This window comes from Anabrus simplex, chromosome 5, assembly GCF_040414725.1.
Source record: "Anabrus simplex isolate iqAnaSimp1 chromosome 5, ASM4041472v1, whole genome shotgun sequence".
In the NCBI taxonomy this organism is placed as follows: Eukaryota; Metazoa; Arthropoda; class Insecta; order Orthoptera; family Tettigoniidae; genus Anabrus; species Anabrus simplex.
Window position 1 is genome coordinate 445,989,716 of NC_090269.1, and position 24,459 is coordinate 446,014,174.

Below are 24,459 nucleotides of genomic sequence, written 5' to 3' on the forward strand. Positions count from 1 at the left end.
AACTTCCGGCAAGTTTAGATCTCCCCCAATTATTACCACATCATTATTATTGTTTTTATGAGTATAATCTATTGTTTTCTCAAATATTTCCATGTCTCTTTCCTCTCTTCCAGGCCTGTATGTTCGTATAATTCCCACCTCCTTCATATTATCACAAATTAATTTTATCCCTAATATTTCATCCCTTTCATCGGTAAACCATTCATGTGAACAATAAGTTTCCTTCACCAGAATAAACACCCCCTCCCTCCCTTTTTATCTTCTCGGTCTCTACGATAGACTGTGTACCCTTCTGGAAATACTTCTCTATTACCCACCCCTTCTCTCAACCACGATTCCACTCCTATCACCACATCAGTCTCTTAAGATTCCATCAATGTACCAAATTTTAATTGTTTATTTACTACACTCTGACAGTTTACCCAGAGCAATCTCAGACCCCCTTCCTCCCTAAAACTTGACTGTTGCAATTGGGTAACTTGAAATTCCTTACTTTCCTGAGTTTTATTTTCTAGTTGGCTGAGCCAGCTTGAAGTACAGCTGGCTCTTTCTACTAGTTTTCCTGGTCAGTATTATAACTCAAGGGTGTTGCCTTTTTTGCAGTACATATCTAAAGATTAATAAAATCTAGAAGAATATTTGCTATCTTTCGTTTACCTGAATTGTTTAGATGAAGGCCATGCTTCTTGTAACAGTGTCTCTCGAAACTGCAGGTATCAATTACCAGTGTATTACGAAAATGTTTACAAATTTTAACCATATGTCCACGTTCGTATTTTAATTTACGCCTAACCACAACAGCCAAGCAGTGTTCTAATTTCGTGCCCTCTTCGAATATAATTGTTTGACATTTCTCCTTATAGCCTCTGAGATCCTACTGCTTATCGTGATGTTGGCCTAACGCCACAACAAGGACGAGGTGGCGCTGTGCGGGCCATTGACCGTTCGGGTTTGTTTTTGAAGTAGTTGGCGTTGCATGGCGCGAGAACTTCTCAGATTTTAACAAGTTAATGTGATTCCTTTCATTTTCTATTGTGACCACAGCCCTTTGACACACTGCTGGGAAAGGTCGAATCTCAGGCATTTACTGTTTTACGCTTCCAGATCTCAACCAAGAACTTCATACCTTCCGTGACCTTATAAGAAAACAGGTAAGCTTCATTGTTTTGTACATATATTCATGTAAAAGAGCAACGGTAAGTATATTTATATAATATATTTAATGCAGCCAAATAGCCATAACAGAGAATATAGGTTACATTGATGGGTTACATATTTGCATAATCACTTATAGACATTGTTCTTCTTGTACAGAATTCAATGTGGTACTGTTCACACGTTTTTCTACATAGTTTGCACTCACAGTCTATACTTGGGTCATGTAAGTGTTTTTGATTTGCAGAGTAGGTGATGAAAACCGTGAACTGCTAATCTTGTAATGACATGTCTTAATTCAAAATTAGCTTTTGTCCACGAGCGATCTATCATTGCCCCTGTGCCATAGAAGTCTGGTTGGACTTCTTCTCTCTTCTCCGTCAGATTTGCTAGCAGTTTCTTTCATACACCGGTGTTCGGTAGTGGCATACTTGTCCTGAGATCTTCTATGAGAAATGATTCCCTTGCGAGGAGATATACAAGTCTAGATCGTGTCGTTTTTGATACACCTATCACCTTCTTTATATAGTTCGCTTTCACCTTTTCCAAGGTTGATAAGTTCCTCGTTGTTAAATGTGTCCAGATAATTTCAATGCCATAAGTCATTATTGGAAGAATTTTTACTCTGAATAGCAACATTGCTGTCTCCAGACTAAGTGATCTAATGTCTTTTATTTCATGCATTGCCATCATTGCTTGAGTTGCCTTTTCTGTGACATGTTTTGTGAAACAATATGCGCTCGATTGCAGGGTGATGCCTAAATATTTGAAGTCTGATACTATCTTTAATTTTTTTAATCCCGAATGAAGGTCTCTGCTGAGGCGGGTACTCTCCCTTCTTTTTCTGAACACCATGGTGTCTGTTTTTGAGATGTTTATGAACAGCTTGTTTTCGGAGCACCAGTTTTGGACGTCATTTACAGTTTCCTCTAATTTTGTTATGTCTCTTGAGCCAATTACAATATCATCGGCATACGCGCAAGAAAATACTCCCTCCTTTTGGGTAATTCTTAGGATATCTGCGGTTGCAACTATAAACAGCAAAGGACTCAGTGGGTCACCCTGTAGGACCCCGTTTGATTGAGCTATTGGATCTGATAGAGTGAGGTTATCCGAAACTCGTACTTCGTTCCATTGTAGTATTGATGTGATGAGATAGGTCCATATGTTGTTCGTGCCTAGCATCTCCTTAAGCTTGTCTATCACTAGCTTCCTGTTTATCAGGTCAAAAGCTTTAGTAAAATCTATGAAGATGGTGTAATATTTTCCGTTGTCTTCTAAGGCATCCCAGATTTGGTTTAGCAGGAGTTCAATGGCGTTTAGGGTAGATCGTCCCTTCCTAAAACCAAATTGGTTCTCTGGCAGATGCTCATTTATTTCCTCATTTATTTTCCCTGTTATAATTTTGGTGAATATTTTGAAGGGGCAGTTTTCCAGTGCTATGCCTCTGTACTTGTTGGGATCTCTTGGGTCTCCTTTGCCTTTATATAGAACTTTTACAATTGACTTTCTCCACTGGTCGGGAATGGAAGCAGTTTCTATACATTTGTTATATAATTTTGTCTATATAGGGGCTAGCAGGTGTGCAGTGTCTTTTACATATTCATTATAGATCCCGTCCGGACCTGCGGCTTTCTTGTTTTTGGTGCTGTCTATAGCGGTTCTAGTTTCCTCTATGGTCAGGGGTACCCAGTCTAATTGTATATGTGGAGTAGTGGTATGTAGATCTTTTCTGGGGTGCACTGGACCTTCGATGTTGAGAATCTTACTAAAGTGCGATTCCCAGATTTCCATGTGTATGTAGTGCGTCTGTTGTTGTTTCTTTGGGTGTAGGGCTATGAACGGATTTTTCTTGGCTTCCTCTGCTAGCTTCTTGCTCTCCGATTCTAAGTAGGCGCGTTTCTTTTCTTTCAGTGTTCTTTTGTAGAGTTTCCTCTTCTCATTGTATATGTATATTAGACTTTGATTATTCAAGTTCTGCCTTAACTGTTGCAATTTGTCTAGGGTCTCCCTCCTCAGCCTATAGCACTCATTATCAAACCATATCTTTGTTCTTCTTGTGGCCCGCGGAATGGCGGCCTTTTGTAGGATTTCTTCTATTATTCCTGTTGCATCATCCAATCTTGAATTATCTATTAATGTGTCTAGATGTGTAGTTGAATCTAGCATTTCTTTAACTTTCTCAACATCTATTTTCCTTGAAAGGGGGTGAATTGTCTTTTTCTGTAGTTTTTCCCACTCCCCTTGGATACGTATTTCAATTGGTAAGTGTTTCCTAATCACGGCTTGGTTTGTTGTCCATATTGTAGTCATGATGCCTGTTATTGGTCCTTTCGTAAGTGCAATATCTATTGTGCTCTTTCCATTATGTGAGATGTATGTAGGGATAGTGGGGTTGTTTAGCAGGATGAAGCCTTCTTCTTCCAGTTTTTCGAGGACTAGCTTTGCTTTGTAACTCGGAATGTCCAGTCTGCAGTTAAGGTCACCTGCTATAATTATTGGCTTATCTTGCTTGCTCTGAGTGATCATGTGGCCTAGCTCGTCCATTATGTCGATCGCTGTTATGTTCGGTTGGAAGTAAGCGGCTATAATTACGAGGCCGCCTATTTCCAGTAGTAGGGTATGGTTCTGTTGCCTTGTTGATAATATTGGGGTTAGGTGTGGTTTTATGAGGATAGTTATCCCCCCAGAAGGTCTTCCTTTTTCTCCCTGTCTAGCTGTAAGATGAAAACCATAGAAGTCCGGGTGTTGCCAGTCGTCAGTGACGAATGTTTCCAATAAAATTGCTATATCGTACCCTAATAGAAAGTTTTCCGGGCTCATATTCATTGCACCTTTTAGCCCTTCTATATTCCACATCATGATTCTTAGACTTCTTGAAGCGTCTTTTAAGTTTTGGTTTCTTCCTTCAACTATTTTCTTTTCCGAATTATTCGAAGGAGCGTCCATTGTCTCGTATGGGGCGAAAGGATCGAAATTGAAAACGTTTGATTGTAATCCCTTTCGGCCAGAATTCCTCATCATATACCCTGCCCATTAGATCAAATGGAATCCCCACTTTGAAAGCTTTCGTGTCGTAATTGGTTATTATTTCTTCACACGTAACGTCGTCTTTGATTCCTCTGTTTTCTAGGTATTTCTTTATGACACCGGAGGTTGTGTGCGGGCTCAAACGCCCCATAAAGAGCCAAGCTTTCTTCTTTGCCGCTTGCAATTCTTCAACTCTTGGACCTGTGCTTATCATTGCGTATTGCTGTCTAGTTTGCTGTCTACTTGATTTGCTGGCAACTTGCTCCGGAAAATTGGCATATTCCAGGTCTGGAGTTTTTACCTGCACCAACTCATATTCCTTTCTCGGCGGTGTTTCTGCTTGTGCTTCGTTAGGACGGCGGATTTGCATATTTCTCCTTTGTGGAGGTGTTGGTCTAGGCTTCCATGTCATCTGAGTATTTGGGGTTGCTGTTGGGAGGGATGGGTCCAGTCAGTTCATTTGCTTGAACTATTTCATTCGATACCGTTCATCGCATTGAGTCGTTCAAATGAACTAGTTCAAATGAATGAGGAATTTCATGAGCAGATTAGAAATGTGCTGTTACGTGACCATTAACATGGCACGCCATTGGCCATTTTTGTGCGAGCTTATTTTGTCGTTCAAATGAACGAGGTAGTTCATTTGTGCTTTCTTCATGGAAGCAACAGCGGCGCAAGAGAGATAGTATTCCGTGCCGGACTTGAGCTAGTACGTAAGTTTTACAATAGATGGTGCTTGCTTACATCTTCGTCCTCCTTTAATATGCTGTATGCTCGCGTGATCGACTCGTTCAAAATATTTGAACGATCTCGTACTAGTTCAAATAATCGAGTCGTTCAAATGAACTAGTTAGTTCATGAACGACCCAACTCTACTGTTGGCTCTACTATAGAGTTGGGCATTACGATTCATTTTCAAGAATCGATTCGAACGATTCATTCATACATTACAAATCGATTCTCACGATTCGTTCACGATTCGTTCACGATTCTTTTCCAGTTCTTTCGCGACTCGTTCAAGCCGGACGGAGAAGGATTCCAAAATCCATAGATGCGTGAAAGGTTTCTTCACTAGTCACTACTCTGTGTAAATACAAAATATCACGAGCAACATTAAAGTAAACTGAATCTCTAATTGAAATTAAAGTATTGTTTTTGTCAAACAAAGTAATTCGTAATACTAGATTTCACCAAAAATTTTAAATGAGTAGTTCACGTATTTTGAAGTTTCGTGAGCATACGGATAGTAAATAGGCCTAAAACTGAGATGGAATGAAATCATCAACACGTGCCATAATGTTACATCATCAAAGTATATTCCAGTATTTCTACCATCATCGAGGGAACAGACAATGATGGAAACATACAACATCATGTATCCGCACGCGATCTCCACGTTGATTGGAGAATGACTGGGTTACTTCAGAACGCATGGCAAGAGCCTCCACGTGTTGATGTGTGGTTGTCTACCGTAGGAACTGTCATTACCTCGCCTGATTGCAGCCAGACTGTTTCCGGATGCCACTGATATCAACATGTAGATGAAATGCCATGCTGATATGGATTACGAAGCAAATTATATTCACTGTCTGCGAGGAATAAACAACAAGCGAATGACTTATCACATCTGGATTATTTGACATCTCATAAATTAAATTAAATTACGGAAGGTGGATTGATTTGAGTTTATGCCCAAAAGTTAAATACGTAATAAATCATTCACAGCAGCACTTAAAAGGAAAATTCACACTTTCAATATTTCAGTGAAAATTAAATTCTAGATCGGAAACATCGTTTTGAAAAGCCAATATTTAAGAAAATAAAAAAAAATTATAAAGGAGAACTTCCAAGTAGGATTCCCCTCTCTCTCTCCTCTTTTTCTGATCTTGTCTCCTTCCCCCCTGTGGGTGGGGGCGGTAGAATAACACCCACGGTATCCCCTGCCTGTCGTTAGAGGCGACTAAAAGGGGCCCAAGGGCTCTGAACTTTGGAACGTGGGTTGGCAACCATGGGGCCCTTAGCTGAGTCCTGGCATTGCGTACACTTACTTATGCCAGGCAATCACTTTCATCTATCCTATCCGACCTCTCTTGGTCAACACTTGTTCTTTTCCGACCCCGACGCTGTTAGGTTTGCGAGGGCTAGGGAGTCCTTCATTTTCACGCCCTTCGTGGCCCTTGTCTTCCTTTGGCCGATACCTTCATTCTTCGAAGTGTCGGACCCCTTCCATTTTTTCTCTCTGATTAGTGTTATATAGAGGAAGGTTGCCTAGTTGTACTTCTTCTTAAAACAATAATCGCCACCACCACCATATCTCCTCTTTTTCACTGCTGCTCGTATCATTCTGATTAATGGCGAGACTGTCGACAGTGATACCGCACATACCGACCGATCTGCCACCACGTGATGAACAAAGGCATGCTACATTTCAGCTATTACACTCATCAGAGCTTTATTCATGTCCTGACGTCTAGGAGTTTTATTATTAAGTCCAACACACCAGGCTCCACACAATCTCTATTGATGTGCAGCTTCCATTGAACCTTCGCGAACGAATGGTGTCTTAGAGATTACAGATACAAAATGGCGGGTTAAGCATGAGGGCATGTGTCCCTGGTATTCTTCAATTTGAATTACTTACTTATATTAATTACAATGGATACAAAAGGTTCTTGCATATTTTTGACGTTTTGCATGTAAGATTGCTTATGATATGAATTGGATAACGAACTACTTTGATGCCTCCACGTAGGTGTTCTGCGACAGCATCAACCAACAAACGTTAACATGAGCACGTTGCTCATGATTACAACACGACTGGGTTTCTCGAGGTTTTATTGACCTGGATCGACATACTATCTTCTAAATTTTCTAAAGCCTACAATCTCTCTAAGTGGGATTGTTTTTTTCTTGGCACTAAACGTAGGATTAAAATAAGCTACATTTAGCGAGAAAAAGCTATGTTGGCAACACTGGTCACGTGATATCTTGAGCAACTCAGTCCTCGGTGGTTTGCCTAGCTTTTGTGCGTGTTGTCTATGTGAGCAAAATGGATCGGAGTAATAGGAAAACAAGTTTTATCTGGAAATACTTTCTAGATATAAGTCCCGGTCGTGCTAAGTGTGAAATATGTTCCGGTGTTTATTCTTTTAAGGCTGGAACCACCTCAAATTTAACTAGACACTTAAAAACAAAGCATCCTACTGCTGCTGTTAGGCCGGAAATGCCGCAGCCCAATACCGAAGAAGGAGTTGTTGAATATAGGTCATCTGTGCCTTCAACATCTGCTGTGGTGTCCTCAACATCTGCCATTGGACCTATACCCTCAACATCTACCGAAGAATCATCGCAGCCACCAGCCAAAAGGCAAAAAAACTGGACAGAACAAAATGAGCGACTTTGTTTCCAGACCTCTTCCAGTGTCGAAAAGCAAAATGTTGGACAATATTGTGTTAAAACTTATTGTGAAACAATATCATTCGTTCAGAATAGTTGAACAGCCAGAGTTTAGGGAATTGCTGCATCATTTAAATCGAAATTATGTATTGCTTTCTCAAAAAACTTTACCGAATGCACTTCTCGATTCGACATATAATAATGTTAAAGACAAAATAAAGGCCAGCTTATCCCAGACTACAGCATGCTGCGTGACCACGGACATTTGGACCTCAGGAGCGTCTGAAAGTTATGTTGCCTTAACTGCTCATTATTTGGATGGAAACTCCAAAGTGTGTAGTGCCTTATTGGACTGTTTCGTGTACAATGAAAGCCACAGTGCAGAAAACATTGCCAATGAAATAAAGCGGGTATGCCAGGAATGGGAAATTGACAGTAAAATTGTTGCTGTTGTGTCTGACAGTGCACCAAATATGATTGCAGCAGCAAGAAACCTAGGATATCAACACATTCCATGTTTTGCACACACTTTAAATCTTATAGTGCAGAACGCTATAGGGGAAATTAAAGAGCTCAAAACCGAAGTGAAAGATGTGGTAGAATATCTTAAGCGGAGTCCACGTGCTCTTTCTAAATTAAAAGGGATCCAGAAACAAATGGGACTTCCAGAGCAAACTCTTAAGCAAGAGGTGCCTACCAGATAGAATTCCACCTATGCTATGTTTCAAAGTGTGGTGAAAAATAGAGAAGCTGTTGTGTCAACTTTGGCGCTAGTGAATCCCGGGATCATTCTCTCCAGTGAAGATTTTGATGTTTTGGATGAAATGTGCAAAATTCTCAAACCGTTTTTACAGATCACCGAGGATGTAAGCTCTGAGAAACAAGTGACTGTTTCCAAACTGAATTTATTTGCTCGGTGCTTAAATAATTATTTTGAGAAAATTGAAAATGTAAATAAGCCAAAAGAAATATCATCAGTGGTTGCAAAAATTAAAACCAAACTTGATAAACGGTTCAAAGACATTCAAGACAGAACCATTTTAGCTGAAGCCACCTTGCTCGATCCCAGATTCAAGAAGCAAGCTTTTCTGTCTACTGCAGCGTACAATAAGGCGAAACAATCGCTTATCCAAAAAGCTGCATCTGTAAGAATTTCCTGCGATGTGGTAGTAAGGGAATCAGAGGAGCAACAACATGCAGAGGACTCAGATGAAGATTTATTGTGGGGAGAGTTCGACTCCAGTGTTAAACATTTCACAAACCCCGTTACGCCGCTGGCTGCCACGATAATAGAATATGATAATGTACCATTTCATTGCCCGATTTGCGTCATGATCGGGAGTTGCATCCCTAATACTTGCCATGCATCGCGATAAAAATGACGGAGGTTACATAATGGAAGAGAAAATGCAGATATAACTAATCAAGTAGGCCATGAGTTAATATTGCGACGATCGGACCTTAGCAATCCAAATGGCCTTGATAAGAGAATCAGATTGTTATCCCAAGTAAAAAAAAAAAAAGACGACACTTTTAAAAAAATATGGTATGCATCATCAGAACGAGATTGTGAGCAAGAACTGATATTCAACAAAAGAAGAGGTTGAATTTACAGAAGAAATCTGCGAGTAATATAATTACAGCGGTGAATAAGCCATAAAGTACGAAGTGAAAGCATCGGGAGTGAAAGAAGTGAATCGCCCATAAGATTTGCCAACACGAACTCATAGCCGAAATTTTAAAGAAGAATTAGAGATCGGCAGCTTATTCTTTAAGCTAGCGACAAACTAGAAATACCGAAAGTATTTGGGCTAAATATTGCATCTTCACGAATAACCTACTAGATAGCTAAAATATATATATTCGAAATTATTTATTCCCTAATGCTATCTTTTATTATGTTTTTACCGCACGTAATCGACGGAGATACGATGGCTAGCTAAACCACAAGAATGGGATCGCAATCCGGTGGGAGCCCGTGCCAGCCGACATCACCCACACCCGAGGCCAGTCACCAGTAACCAATGATGACGTGGACCGCAAGTCGAGTCGGGAGGCAGAGATCCAGAATGAAGACCATCCCAGTCGAATAACGAAAGCAAGATAAGTCAAGTTCCTTATATTTAAATTCTCGTAGTTAAAGTTACGTATATTTGAATGAACGATAGTAAATATTTAATTTAATACATGATTGCAATATGGTTAATGTTTAATTCTTCAAGATAAAATTCTATGAGTAGGGTCATTAAAAAGGAATCCTTATAGTTTATTTAAGATACGGAGTTAGGTAGTCTTTGACGTTTCAAATCTATAATCAACGAGTAGGAGTGCTTGTTTATTTTATGTGAAGCTTTGAAAACCGACGTTATCGATGTAATTCTAAAGACTTATGCCTTTCACTGGGTAATTCAACTCCAGTCCAATGCAGAATGGTATTAGACCGTCTTCTAAATTAATAGAATTTCATTTGACGATAAGTTGACACTAAAAGTAAGTAAGTAGAACCTGAAATATTAATACTCGCATTGTTTTGCTGAGAATATGTGATTGCTTGTGTTTCGGAATGCCGTAAACCCATGATAGATGATGAGAATATGTGAATGGATTATACGTATACTGCACTACAGTTAGAGCAACGAATGATTTTGTTAGGTGGAATCGTTGTTATGACCGATAATCTTTAGAGATTATAAGCTAAAGAATGGAGATAGGGAAGTGTATAAGTAATAAGGAATTATTATTGGCAGAATGAGTATTTAGAGAAATACGAATAGATTGGAGCAGTTGGTAATATTTAAGCGACATAATGCTAATGTTACGTTACAGTTGATGTTTTCGTCGTATGAATTACGTAGCAGTATACGAAGTTGGGTTATGTGGCACATGCATACGATTCTAAGAGGTAAATGAATTTACAGGCTACTTATGGTATATGGTCATCAAAAATTATATCCTAAAACAAGGCATTCGCGACTGAAAGTCAACATATATATATTTTTTTTTTTCAATTGAATCTCACATAATAAACTAAGCCTAAGTTGAAGTTCTGTCGAACGCAGGTTTGGAGGGAGGAAACGTCTTCATGACTAAAATGACTACTGCTTATGGACAGGCAAATTTCCGATACCATTTTCTGTTTTAATTTCGCAGAAAGATGTTTATTTACGAATGAAAGTATTGCATTCCTAGATGTTTGATTAGCTTGTTTGCATACGTATGTTATGATAGGATAATCCTATTTATTTATTTTTCAGATGGTTTTATGACCGAATTAGTTTACCTAGTATAAAGGATATTTCATTTTCGGTTTTATTTTGAGTCGATATATATAGCTGTATGGTGATTCTTGAACCATATTTATGGAACTTACTTATGTTGTTTTCGTTATTACACAATGAAGACATGAGAAAACAAAGAAAGCAAAGATCATAAATTTATAAATTTTTTTTTTAGGGTATACAAAGAAACTCTAACGTTATTATAATGATGTCTAGTTGATATTTGAGTGATACTTAGTTAATATTCTTGATATTTCGACATTATTCCGCCGATATTTCATGGAATTTCAGTCACTTCAGTGACCTTTCAATAATTATTAAGCAATATTTCGACATTATTCCGCCGATATTTCATGGAATTTCAGTCACTTCAGTGACCTTTTAATAATTATTACGCAATATTGAAACATTATTCCGCCAATATTTCATGGAATTTCAGTCACTTCAGTGACCTTTTAATAATTATTAAGCAATATTGAAACATTATTTCGCCGATATTTCATGGAATTTCAGTCACTTCAGTGACCTTTTAATAATTATTAAGCAATATTTCGACATTATTCCGCCGATATTTCATGGAATTTCAGTCACTTCAGTGACCTTTCAATAATTATTAAGCAATATCGAAACATTATTCCGCCAATATTTCATGGAATTTCAGTCACTTCAGTGACCTTTCAATAATTATTAAGCAATATCTAAACATGATTTTCACCGATATTCCAAGGTGTTTCGACCATTCCAACGACATCTCGACAATATTTAGGGGGTATTTTACAAGGTTTTAATAACATTTCGATGAATTATTAATATTTCAAAAATATTGAAATGAGATTGTAATGTTAATGTCAACAATTTTTTTTTATATATGATAAAGAAAATTATTGAATTGTATCTCAATTTGGAATTGGATAAGAGTGTAACAGAATATGTAATTGTAAGTATACTTCATTCCAAGTACAACGAATTTTTCAATAAAATAGGAGATTAGGATTTCAACTGGAATTCTTGTTATTTATTCAATTCATCATTGGAAGAGGTATTAGATGGAGTACTTATAAATAATCAATAGATAAAGTCAAAGATCTATTTTATTGTTGACTACAGTTAATTGGAATTGGTTTTTGCGGACGGATTTGGGGAAAAGGCTGTGCATTTGTCAGTTGAGTCCACGATATAAAAAAAGATTAATTGAAATGAGTATCCCTGAAAGGTATTGTGCAGCGATCGAATATATGATTTGATGATAAAATATGGTTCTCATGTGTTATTCACCGAGATAGGCCAGTGTCGGTGTATATAAGTGAATGCACGTGTTGGATGGGATGGAAGATACAAATGATTTTTTTTTATATACAGATGATGGTAATATGATTTGGTCGCAGACCTATGCTGATGTAATTATTTTATTCTTATCTGCGCGTCGTCCTAAATTTTTAGGAGATGATTATATTTATTAGTCCATCCAACATTTTATATTAGAGTATTAGCCGGAGTATTTGAGGCAGTGAGGGAAAAGGCACAATACGAATTAATGTACCCCGTACGGTGCATAAATTGGCGCCCATTCGTGGAGCAGAAACTGAGGATACCTAGGCGCACAGCATTAACATTAACATGGAAGTAAAGTGAGGACACCCAGTCCGATGATGAGATGAATAATGAGCATTAATTTGCTCTCATTGTTAAAGCAAGGCTGTGGATGCTAAACCAAATTATTAGTTAACTGTTAGCACATTATTTGACAATGCCGAGCAGTCTCTGGAAAATAGCTGCGACATTAATTAACGCTCGTCGTTAGAGAAGAATAATTGCAATAATTGACACCCAGGAACGAAGTAAAACTGAGGAGATGTAACATGAAGAGTTAAATAGAAAATGGTGGATGTGAGAAAGATTTACCCAGATATGAAGCAGAACTGATAGGAAGCAAATGATTGAGAGTCGATAATTATGAAGGAAACCTAGAGAAGAAGGAATGGAGAACTAAGCAAAGAGTCATATGGTCGAGAATGGGAGTTGAAGAAGAAGTGGATGATAATGATAATGAATATGTAGCAGGAATATTTCAGATAAATAGTTAGTTAAGATAGTTAATAATGTTAAGTTAGATCGCTGTATGATTTTTGTTTTCTATTAAGGTAGAGATAGCAAATAAGTTAATAAGTCCCGAAATATCAAGAATGATTTCTTTGTTTTCTCAAGTCTCATAAATAACTGGGGCGATGGAATGGTTGGTTATGTGGGGAGGACCGGATTGTTGATCTCATACTGAATTGAAATACTGATATATTTTATTGGTTGTAAACTATAAACAATTAGCAAAATAGAGTCTTTAGCGAGGTTGAGCAATAATAGACATAAAATGGCGACTATTAATCAATTGAGGTCACAAGTTGAGGAATACCAAAAGGAAAAGGATGAGGAGATAAACAGAATAATCGAGGAGTTTGAAAAGGCTAAAGAAGAACAGAAGGAGAGATTGAAAGAAAAGGAGGAGAAGATAAATAGGATAACCGAGGATCTAGAGAAGACGAAAGAAGAACAAAAAGGAATGATAGAAATGTTACGAGAAATGATGATGAAACAAGAGGAGAGGCAAGAAGAAAGACAGAAGAAGCAGTTAGAAGAGATATTAGGAAGACATCAGCAGAAGCAAGAAGAATATCAGCAGAAGCAAGAAGAATATCAGCAGAAGCAAGAAGAATATCAGCAGAAGCAAGAAGAAAGGCATCGAAACCAGATGGAAGAGATAAGAAAAATGGAGAAGAGACAAGAGGAAATGATAAAGACAGGAATTGGAAAAATTGAAGAAGAAGTTTCCAAGATGAAAGCCAGATTAGATGATCTGCAAACAGAAATGATGGAGAAAATGGAAGACAAGAACAGAGAGATCTACGGTGAAATAAATAAAATTAGAAGCGAGCTAACGGAAAGTAAGAATTGTATCCAAGGATTGAAAGAAGACGAGATCAAGAAATTGACCGAGAATATGGAATCGATAAGTATAGATTCACAGGAAAAATGGAGTCAATATAATGAGGAGTTAAAGAAGATAAATGAAAATGTAATGTCCACAAACAAAACTGTGGAGGATAAATTCACTCTAGCACATGACCAGATTGGAAGCAAAATGGAGATGATAAATGATGAAATGAGAAAGAATAAAAACGAAGCAGAAGAGAGAATGCTTAGAACAGAGCAAGGAATAGACGAAATGAAGAAAGAGATTCAGAACATCAGAGGGGAAATACAGATAACGAAAGCAGAGGTATCAAAACAATTAAACGAGCAAAGGATGGTGGATATACATCAACGAAAGAGAAGGGACACCCACGATAAGTGGAGAAACAGAACGAAGTAGCAAGGACATGATGATTGGAAATAATGGGAATGGAAGCCCAGCGATAATCAATATCATCAAAACTTACGATGACAGACCTAAGCATTTCAATAACTCTGCAGCAATGTCTCCGAAGAGATTTTTAAGAGAAATGGAAGAGTACTTCCGGGAGAATAGAATTCCCGACGAGAAGAAGCTCAGAGTAATTGAGAAACATCTGGATGCCAATCCGAACGTATGGTATCAAGCATTTAAATATACATTTCACGATTATGAGGAATTTAAGATTGCTTTCTTAAAAAGATTTTGGAACCCAGAAATCCAACAAAACCTTAGGCTGGAACTGTATTCTAGAAAATATTCATCGATAGGGCAGACTAGGTACAGCGATTATTTTTCGTACCAATTCCATAGGTTCCAAGACCTAGATTCAGCGCCCAGTGAGTTGGAAGCGATAAGAACTATTCAGAAACAATTCCCTCCGGAAACTCAAAGATTGCTGGCGGCGGCAAATGTAAAATCAGCAGTGGAGATGGAGAACATATTGAGGCAACTCGATATGACATCTAGTCATACAGCGCCAAAAATAAATAGAAATACAAGTAACCAGGAGGAGATAAATGTGCTGAACTGGGAAAACAATCAGAAAAGATCGTTTCCTGAGCGAAGAGATACCGATAAGAATCCCAAGAAAAGGGAATATAGTGATGACGAAGGGGGATTAAGAGAACAAAACCGATGTAAGTGTAAACAGAATGGTAATGGGAATGAAAGGCAAATACATGAAAAATTTGTGCCTTATCATCGACCATCCATTCAGTACAGAGACGGCAGAAATCGAGGCAGTTTTAGACGAAATATAACATATCGAGGAACACAAATAAATAATCACTATAATAGAGAAAACAGAAACAGGCAATATAATCAAAATTCAAGGAGAGAAACCCAGGAAAGGAAGAAATGGGAGGATGCAATTAATAACCAGAACATTAATGGGGATTTAGAAGGAGCCGAAAGTTTGGAGCTCCAAGAATTTAAAAGGAAGATGAAAGACGAACATAAACTAAACCCAGATGCCCAGACATACGAATTGGACGTCGGGAGTAAAAAAAACGCCGATGTTGAATTAGCAAATGAAATAAGTTGTACTTGGAATGAAACAAATAACAAAATTGGAAGTTGGTACATATTACAAATCGAATCGTGGGACGTAGACCCAGACGAGTTATTGGATGAACCGGTGGAAAGAAGTAAAGAAAATAAAGCACGTTTGCCTATTATTGTGATACGAGTGAATGGATTGAAGACACACTGTTTAATCGACTCTGGGGCAAGTATTAGCGTCATATCGAAAGTATTATTCGACGAAATCAGTCGAAAGGAGAAGGTACCCATAATACCAATTGCCCAGACAAAGATACGGGGAATAATACCCGATAAATCAATTGAATGCAAAATACAAACATATTTGAAAATCAGGATCGGCGAACTAATATTCGAACAACCATTCATAGTGATGAACAAAATAAGATACAATGTGATCCTTGGGATTGACTTTATGACAACTACAAAAATGATTATAGACCTAAGAAAGCAAGAAATAAGGTTTCCTATCACTGAGGATGATGGAAAGATAACTAAAGAGAGAATTAAATTGAATAACGTGATTCAAGACATAGAACTTATGAAATTCGAAGGATTGGAAGTACAGGGGCTAATGGATGAATATGAATCAAGCGGGAGACTGACTGAAGCCGAGAGCGGAGAAGAAATAATACAAAGTTTGGAAAAGATTTTAGCGGTCGATGAAGAAAAAGAAGAACCAAGTTTATGGAAAAAAATTGCTGAAACCAACCTAGAGGCCAAAGAGAAGCTGAAGTTATACGCAATCATAGAGAAGCACTCAGAGATATTTAAAGACAAACCTGGTCAAATACCGAATTTTAAATATAAAATAATTGTCAACGATTGGACACCGTTCAAAGGAAAATTATACGATGTTCCCGAAAAGTATTTTCAAGAAGTAAAGAAAATTATTCAAGAAATGATGGATGACGGAATAATCGTTAATACAACAACACCATATCTGAATCCGATCGTTATCGTTAAAAAAAGTAATGGAAAGCTAAGAATGTGCCTAGATGCTAGGAGATTAAATGAAAAACTAATCCCAGAATATGATCAAGTCCCAAAGATCAAGGAAATAATAAGGAGATTTAGAAATATGAAATATTTCACAAGCCTAGATTTTACTTCGTCATTTCATCATATATTGCTAGAAGAGAAGTCCAGACTACTAACCGGTTTTATGTTCAACAATCAAACTTACGCGTACTGCAGATTGCCCTTTGGACTAAAAAACAGCTGCGCTGTGTTGATAAGAGCCCTGGATAGAAATTTGTTACCTGAGGTAAAAGAATACGTGACGTGTTACGTAGATGACCTGGTATTGGCAAGTGAAACATTTGATGATCATTGTAGTAAACTCGATCGTTTATTAGAGAATTTAGAAAACACAGGGTTTAAAATCAATTTGGAAAAATCAAAATTTTGTCAGGAACAAATTTTATTCGTTGGACATGTCATTGATGGAGATGGGGTAAAACCGAACCCAATAAAAATTCAAGCGATATGCGAATTCCCACGCCCAATGCGGATCAAACAAGTCAGGCAATTCTTGGGAATGACACAATTTTTTGCCAACCATTGCAAAGGGTATACGGAAACGGCAGCACCTTTGCAAGAGTTGTTAAAGGCAAACAACAAATGGAAGTGGAACGAAAAGACCGAAGAAGCGTTCCTCGCAATGAAGAAATTATTAGCTAATAGCATAAAGCTGGGATATCCTGATTACACTAAGGAATTTATAATACAGACTGATGCTTCCAGTATAGGAATTGGTGCTTACTTATATCAGGAAACGACAGAGGATCCAAAGAGTCGAACCTATTTAGCATTTGCCAGTAGAAAATTACGTAACCATGAAATCAATTACACGACGACTGAACAGGAATTACTAGCTATTATATATGCCCTACAGCAGTGGAAGAAGATAGTATACGGTTTCCCAGTAAAGATCCGAACAGATCACAAAGCCTTACAGTTTGGGTTAAAAGCAGCCATGTCGAGTGAAAGAATTACACGATGGATGTTATTTACGCAACAGTTTAACATTAAAATCGAACATTGTAGTGGAAAAGACAACATTCTTGCGGATGCACTTAGTAGAAACCCGGTAGAGAAAGAACAACTTGTTCAACATATTGAATTGGTACAACAGGATGAAGAATTTCTGGGAAAACTAGGGGATATCGCACTATTGCAAAGAGCAGACGAGAACCTAATATTGGAGATCAGGAGAATTGAGCACGATAACTCAGAAAACGGGGATTTACAAGATGAAAGCAATCCATTTGTATTAAAAAACGGAATGCTAATGAAACGTATTAACAAGGAGTTCAATAAATTGAGAATAGTAGTACCAGCATCATTACAAAAAGGACTAATCTGGCATACTCACAGAATAATCGGACATGGGGGAATAGAAAAGGTAACGAAAACAATACTGGAGAGGTTCACATGGAAAGGAATCACGAAAAACATTAAGGACGTGATTAAAACATGTGATATCTGTCAAAGAACAAAATACAATTCATTCCTAACCAAGCATCAACCGATAGCTATAATACCAACAGCACCGAGAGAAATTTTTGCAATGGACATATATGGAAAGTTGCCAACAGCTGTTAGAGGACATAAATATATAATCGTTACCATGGACGTATTTTCAAAATTCACAGTATTACAACCAATCCAAAGAGCAACATCTAAGCAGGTGCTTAAAGCAATAAGTAGAGACATAATACCTCGAATGGGGAAGCCGAAAAAAATATTAACTGACAGGGGAACCCAATTTACGTCAGTAGAGTTTGAAGAGATGATGGAGAACCTGGAAATTAAACATATACTCTGTTCGGTCAGACACCCATCAGCGAACCCCGTAGAGCGATGTATGCGGGAAATAGCAAAATATTGTAGAATATATTGTTCAGAAAGCCGTTGGAAATGGATCAACGTTATAAATATAATCGAGGAATGCATGAATAATACTATCCATGAATCAACTAATCAGATACCCCGTATGATACACTTGAATGAACAACCACAAAGACCTTGGGATAAAGTTATAGGGGAAAATGATGAACCCAACCCCAGTAGCGTCGAGATCAATCAGATGGTGACAGCCAAACTCGTAAAGCAAGCAAATAAACTGTTAAAAAGGGTCCAAAATAAAAAGTTCCATCTACCCTTTAAGACTAATGACAAAGTATTGATTCGAAAAGCACCTAATTCCAATGTATCAGAACGAATATTCGCGAAATTTGTTCATTTGTATGATGGTCCATACGTAATAAGGAAAGCGTTAGGCAACAACGCATATGTAGTCGAGAACTTAACTGGAACCTACAGGAATGTATATAACGCATCTAGTCTAAAATTGTATTATGAAGAAGACCAAGAATAGGATCTAAATATTAAAGAAAATACGTTATTAAGTTTATGTGGGACGATCTGAAACAAAAGGGTCAATGAAAGCTCCATTTTTATACAGAAGTAGAAACGAAATAAATATACTGCAAGCAGTACATTTATTTACCTTTTGACGGGGAAGTAAAATGTACCATTTCATTGCCCGATTTGCGTCATGATCGGGAGTTGCATCCCTAATACTTGCCATGCATCGCGATAAAAATGACGGAGGTTACATAATGGAAGAGAAAATGCAGATATAACTAATCAAGTAGGCCATGAGTTAATATTGCGACGATCGGACCTTAGCAATCCAAATGGCCTTGATAAGAGAATCAGATTGTTATCCCAAGTAAAAAAAAAAAAAGACGACACTTTTAAAAAAATATGGTATGCATCATCAGAACGAGATTGTGAGCAAGAACTGATATTCAACAAAAGAAGAGGTTGAATTTACAGAAGAAATCTGCGAGTAATATAATTACAGCGGTGAATAAGCCATAAAGTACGAAGTGAAAGCATCGGGAGTGAAAGAAGTGAATCGCCCATAAGATTTGCCAACACGAACTCATAGCCGAAATTTTAAAGAAGAATTAGAGATCGGCAGCTTATTCTTTAAGCTAGCGACAAACTAGAAATACCGAAAGTATTTGGGCTAAATATTGCATCTTCACGAATAACCTACTAGATAGCTAAAATATATATATTCGAAATTATTTATTCCCTAATGCTATCTTTTATTATGTTTTTACCGCACGTAATCGACGGAGATACGATGGCTAGCTAAACCACAAGAATGGGATCGCAATCCGGTGGGAGCCCGTGCCAGCCGACATCACCCACACCCGAGGCCAGTCACCAGTAACCAATGATGACGTGGACCGCAAGTCGAGTCGGGAGGCAGAGATCCAGAATGAAGACCATCCCAGTCGAATAACGAAAGCAAGATAAGTCAAGTTCCTTATATTTAAATTCTCGTAGTTAAAGTTACGTATATTTGAATGAACGATAGTAAATATTTAATTTAATACATGATTGCAATATGGTTAATGTTTAATTCTTCAAGATAAAATTCTATGAGTAGGGTCATTAAAAAGGAATCCTTATAGTTTATTTAAGATACGGAGTTAGGTAGTCTTTGACGTTTCAAATCTATAATCAACGAGTAGGAGTGCTTGTTTATTTTATGTGAAGCTTTGAAAACCGACGTTATCGATGTAATTCTAAAGACTTATGCCTTTCACTGGGTAATTCAACTCCAGTCCAATGCAGAATGGTATTAGACCGTCTTCTAAATTAATAGAATTTCATTTGACGATAAGTTGACACTAAAAGTAAGTAAGTAGAACCTGAAATATTAATACTCGCATTGTTTTGCTGAGAATATGTGATTGCTTGTGTTTCGGAATGCCGTAAACCCATGATAGATGATGAGAATATGTGAATGGATTATACGTATACTGCACTACAGTTAGAGCAACGAATGATTTTGTTAGGTGGAATCGTTGTTATGACCGATAATCTTTAGAGATTATAAGCTAAAGAATGGAGATAGGGAAGTGTATAAGTAATAAGGAATTATTATTGGCAGAATGAGTATTTAGAGAAATACGAATAGATTGGAGCAGTTGGTAATATTTAAGCGACATAATGCTAATGTTACGTTACAGTTGATGTTTTCGTCGTATGAATTACGTAGCAGTATACGAAGTTGGGTTATGTGGCACATGCATACGATTCTAAGAGGTAAATGAATTTACAGGCTACTTATGGTATATGGTCATCAAAAATTATATCCTAAAACAAGGCATTCGCGACTGAAAGTCAACATATATTTTTTTTTTTTCAATTGAATCTCACATAATAAACTAAGCCTAAGTTGAAGTTCTGTCGAACGCAGGTTTGGAGGGAGGAAACGTCTTCATGACTAAAATGACTACTGCTTATGGACAGGCAAATTTCCGATACCATTTTCTGTTTTAATTTCGCAGAAAGATGTTTATTTACGAATGAAAGTATTGCATTCCTAGATGTTTGATTAGCTTGTTTGCATACGTATGTTATGATAGGATAATCCTATTTATTTATTTTTCAGATGGTTTTATGACCGAATTAGTTTACCTAGTATAAAGGATATTTCATTTTCGGTTTTATTTTGAGTCGATATATATAGCTGTATGGTGATTCTTGAACCATATTTATGGAACTTACTTATGTTGTTTTCGTTATTACACAATGAAGACATGAGAAAACAAAGAAAGCAAAGATCATAAATTTATAAATTTTTTTTTTTTAGGGTATACAAAGAAACTCTAACGTTATTATAATGATGTCTAGTTGATATTTGAGTGATACTTAGTTAATATTCTTGATATTTCGACATTATTCCGCCGATATTTCATGGAATTTCAGTCACTTCAGTGACCTTTCAATAATTATTAAGCAATATTTCGACATTATTCCGCCGATATTTCATGGAATTTCAGTCACTTCAGTGACCTTTTAATAATTATTACGCAATATTGAAACATTATTCCGCCAATATTTCATGGAATTTCAGTCACTTCAGTGACCTTTTAATAATTATTAAGCAATATTGAAACATTATTTCGCCGATATTTCATGGAATTTCAGTCACTTCAGTGACCTTTTAATAATTATTAAGCAATATTTCGACATTATTCCGCCGATATTTCATGGAATTTCAGTCACTTCAGTGACCTTTCAATAATTATTAAGCAATATCGAAACATTATTCCGCCAATATTTCATGGAATTTCAGTCACTTCAGTGACCTTTCAATAATTATTAAGCAATATCTAAACATGATTTTCACCGATATTCCAAGGTGTTTCGACCATTCCAACGACATCTCGACAATATTTAGGGGGTATTTTACAAGGTTTTAATAACATTTCGATGAATTATTAATATTTCAAAAATATTGAAATGAGATTGTAATGTTAATGTCAACAATTTTTTTTTATATATGATAAAGAAAATTATTGAATTGTATCTCAATTTGGAATTGGATAAGAGTGTAACAGAATATGTAATTGTAAGTATACTTCATTCCAAGTACAACGAATTTTTCAATAAAATAGGAGATTAGGATTTCAACTGGAATTCTTGTTATTTATTCAATTCATCATTGGAAGAGGTATTAGATGGAGTACTTATAAATAATCAATAGATAAAGTCAAAGATCTATTTTATTGTTGACTACAGTTAATTGGAATTGGTTTTTGCGGACGGATTTGGGGAAAAGGCTGTGCATTTGTCAGTTGAGTCCACGATATAAAAAAAGATTAATTGAAATGAGTATCCCTGAAAGGTATTGTGCAGCGATCGAATATATGATTTGATGATAAAATATGGTTCTCATGTGTTATTCACCGAGATAGGCCAGTGTCGGTGTATATAAGTGAATGCACGTGTTGGATGGGATGGAAGATACAAATGATTTTTTTTTATATACAGATGATGGTAATATGATTTGGTCGCAGACCTATGCTGATGTAATTATTTTATTCTTATCTGCGCGTCGTCCTAAATTTTTAGGAGATGATTATATTTATTAGTCCATCCAACATTTTATATTAGAGTATTAGCCGGAGTATTTGAGGCAGTGAGGGAAAAGGCACAATACGAATTAATGTACCCCGTACGGTGCAATAAGTATATTGATGAACCATTGCTGGCAAGGAAAATAGATCCCTTTAGGTGGTGGCAAGAGAAAAGAATTTATTACCCGAGGCTGTACCAGCTGATGTTAAGACGACTGTGTGTTGTTGGTAGTTCTGTTCCATGTGAGCGTGTTTTTTCCAGAGCGGGAAATACTTTAATTGAGCCGAGACGGCGCCTTACGTCCACAAAATTATCGAAGATAGTGTTCCTCAATTATAATTTATAAACTCAAGTGAAATTCCAAGTATATGTTTTGCATCATGTGTCTACTAAATCTTCCAACATAAGGTATGTACTCATTGTTTTCATACATCATTGTTTCGATCTACTGTTATCCCCTTCTACCTGTTCTTTGCCGTACCCTCTAACAGGCCGCTCATCTCAGTCAAACATTATTTATTTACATCAATATTTTATTTCTTTTACAGCGCAGTACGTTGTAGCCGTACAAAATGTTAGGAAATCGTACTTATTACCAGCTGTATTTATTAATGCTCATGTGGAACGATGACGAATAGTCAGCTGTGCAACAGTAAATGTAAAACTGATGTTTCATCTCTGTGTTATACATACTGTAGGTGACTTGAACTGTAGGCCGGAAATGCCTTTCTTACAACAGCGTGAAGGCCAGGTCATAGGTGTTATAAACATACGTCCTCACCATTACCCTCATCTCACACATCGCGAACTTCGGGACGGATCGGTAATAGTCGCTGCCAGCTTCATGCGGAGTTGGCTACAACGACAGACAGTCACCAAATTCAACGATTCACAACAAATCATTTGAACATCGATTCATTCTTACTCGGGCGACTTCAGATTCAACGATTCATTTGAATGACTACTCATTCATACCGCGAATCGATTCACACGATTGTTTGTTTTGAGTCGTTCAAATGAACGATTTGTTCACGAATCGACCCAACTCTACTCTACAAGATGGCGGTAACTGGGAACGGGCGTGTTTTTGTACCTCCGACATATTACTTTCTTTTCTTAGTCTTTCTTGTGTATAGAAGTGTGTCGTACTGTGCTTTCATATCTACAACCATCCCTGAAGCAAGTGAAGTGTCGTGTGATTCAGTACTGCAATGGTGCTTTGCTGAACAGCATTATATTTTCTCTGCTTGTCCGTCTCTGATCTCCCTGTGCTTCGCCATGCCCCTGTCTCTTCCAGCGAAAGGACGAAAGGTTGCCATGCTTTCTCACGTGCTGTGTTCGCTGTCTTACTACTTCTTTCTGGCGACGTTCATTTAAAACCAGGACCGCTTAATGTTTATTATCAGATTACCCAGAGTCTGAAAAACAAATTAACTGACTGTGTACTCAGTGAACCTGAATTTAGCGAGTTTTATATCTTATGTTTCACTGAAACTTGGTTACCTGATTTTGTCTCGGACAGTGAACTTCCATTCTCGTCTAACATTTCAGTGTTCCGTAAAAGCAGAGGTACCGGTAAGCGTGGGGGGTGGTGTAATGATTGCAGTAAGTAATAAACTTAAAGCCCGTCACAGGCCCGACCTAGAAACTGAATGTGAGATAACCTGGGTTGAAATTACGATCCCCAGAAGTAAAAACTTGTTAGTTGGCTGCTTCTACCGCCCACCTCCGGTGATATCACAGTGTTAGAAAATTGCTTTAATTCAACGGTTTTGGCTCTAAATAAATCCAATGATATTGTGCTAATCGGTGATTTCAATTCGCACATATCCTGGCAATCTACAACCACTGGAACAGTAACCGACCCTGTGGACTCATTTATTTTGTCTAATTTCATAAACGGATGGTTCATGTTTGTGGGTTACTGTAGTCGCGTCCTAGTTCGTGAACCATGGGCAACGGCTGAGTGGCCTAGTAAGTGGTCCTGAGAGTCGGGATACCAGTTGCTCTGGAATGGGAGTGGACATCTCGGACATATTCTGAGTCGTGGCCCTCCTTGTGCTCAGGCGGCTAGGACTATACAATTCACCGGTGGTCCATAACCCGTTAGAGGAGAGATCCTCACTTGGACTATGTGCAAGTAGGGCAGCATCCTGCTTC

The 24,459-nt window shown here is 37.5% G+C and overlaps 1 pseudogene; it reads left to right on the forward strand.

Moving 5' to 3' along the window:
- The first annotated feature begins 1,042 nt into the window (after window positions 1-1,042).
- Window positions 1,043-24,459, forward strand: part of LOC136875087 (zinc finger protein 160-like) — an 89,757-nt pseudogene continuing 66,340 nt past the window's right edge.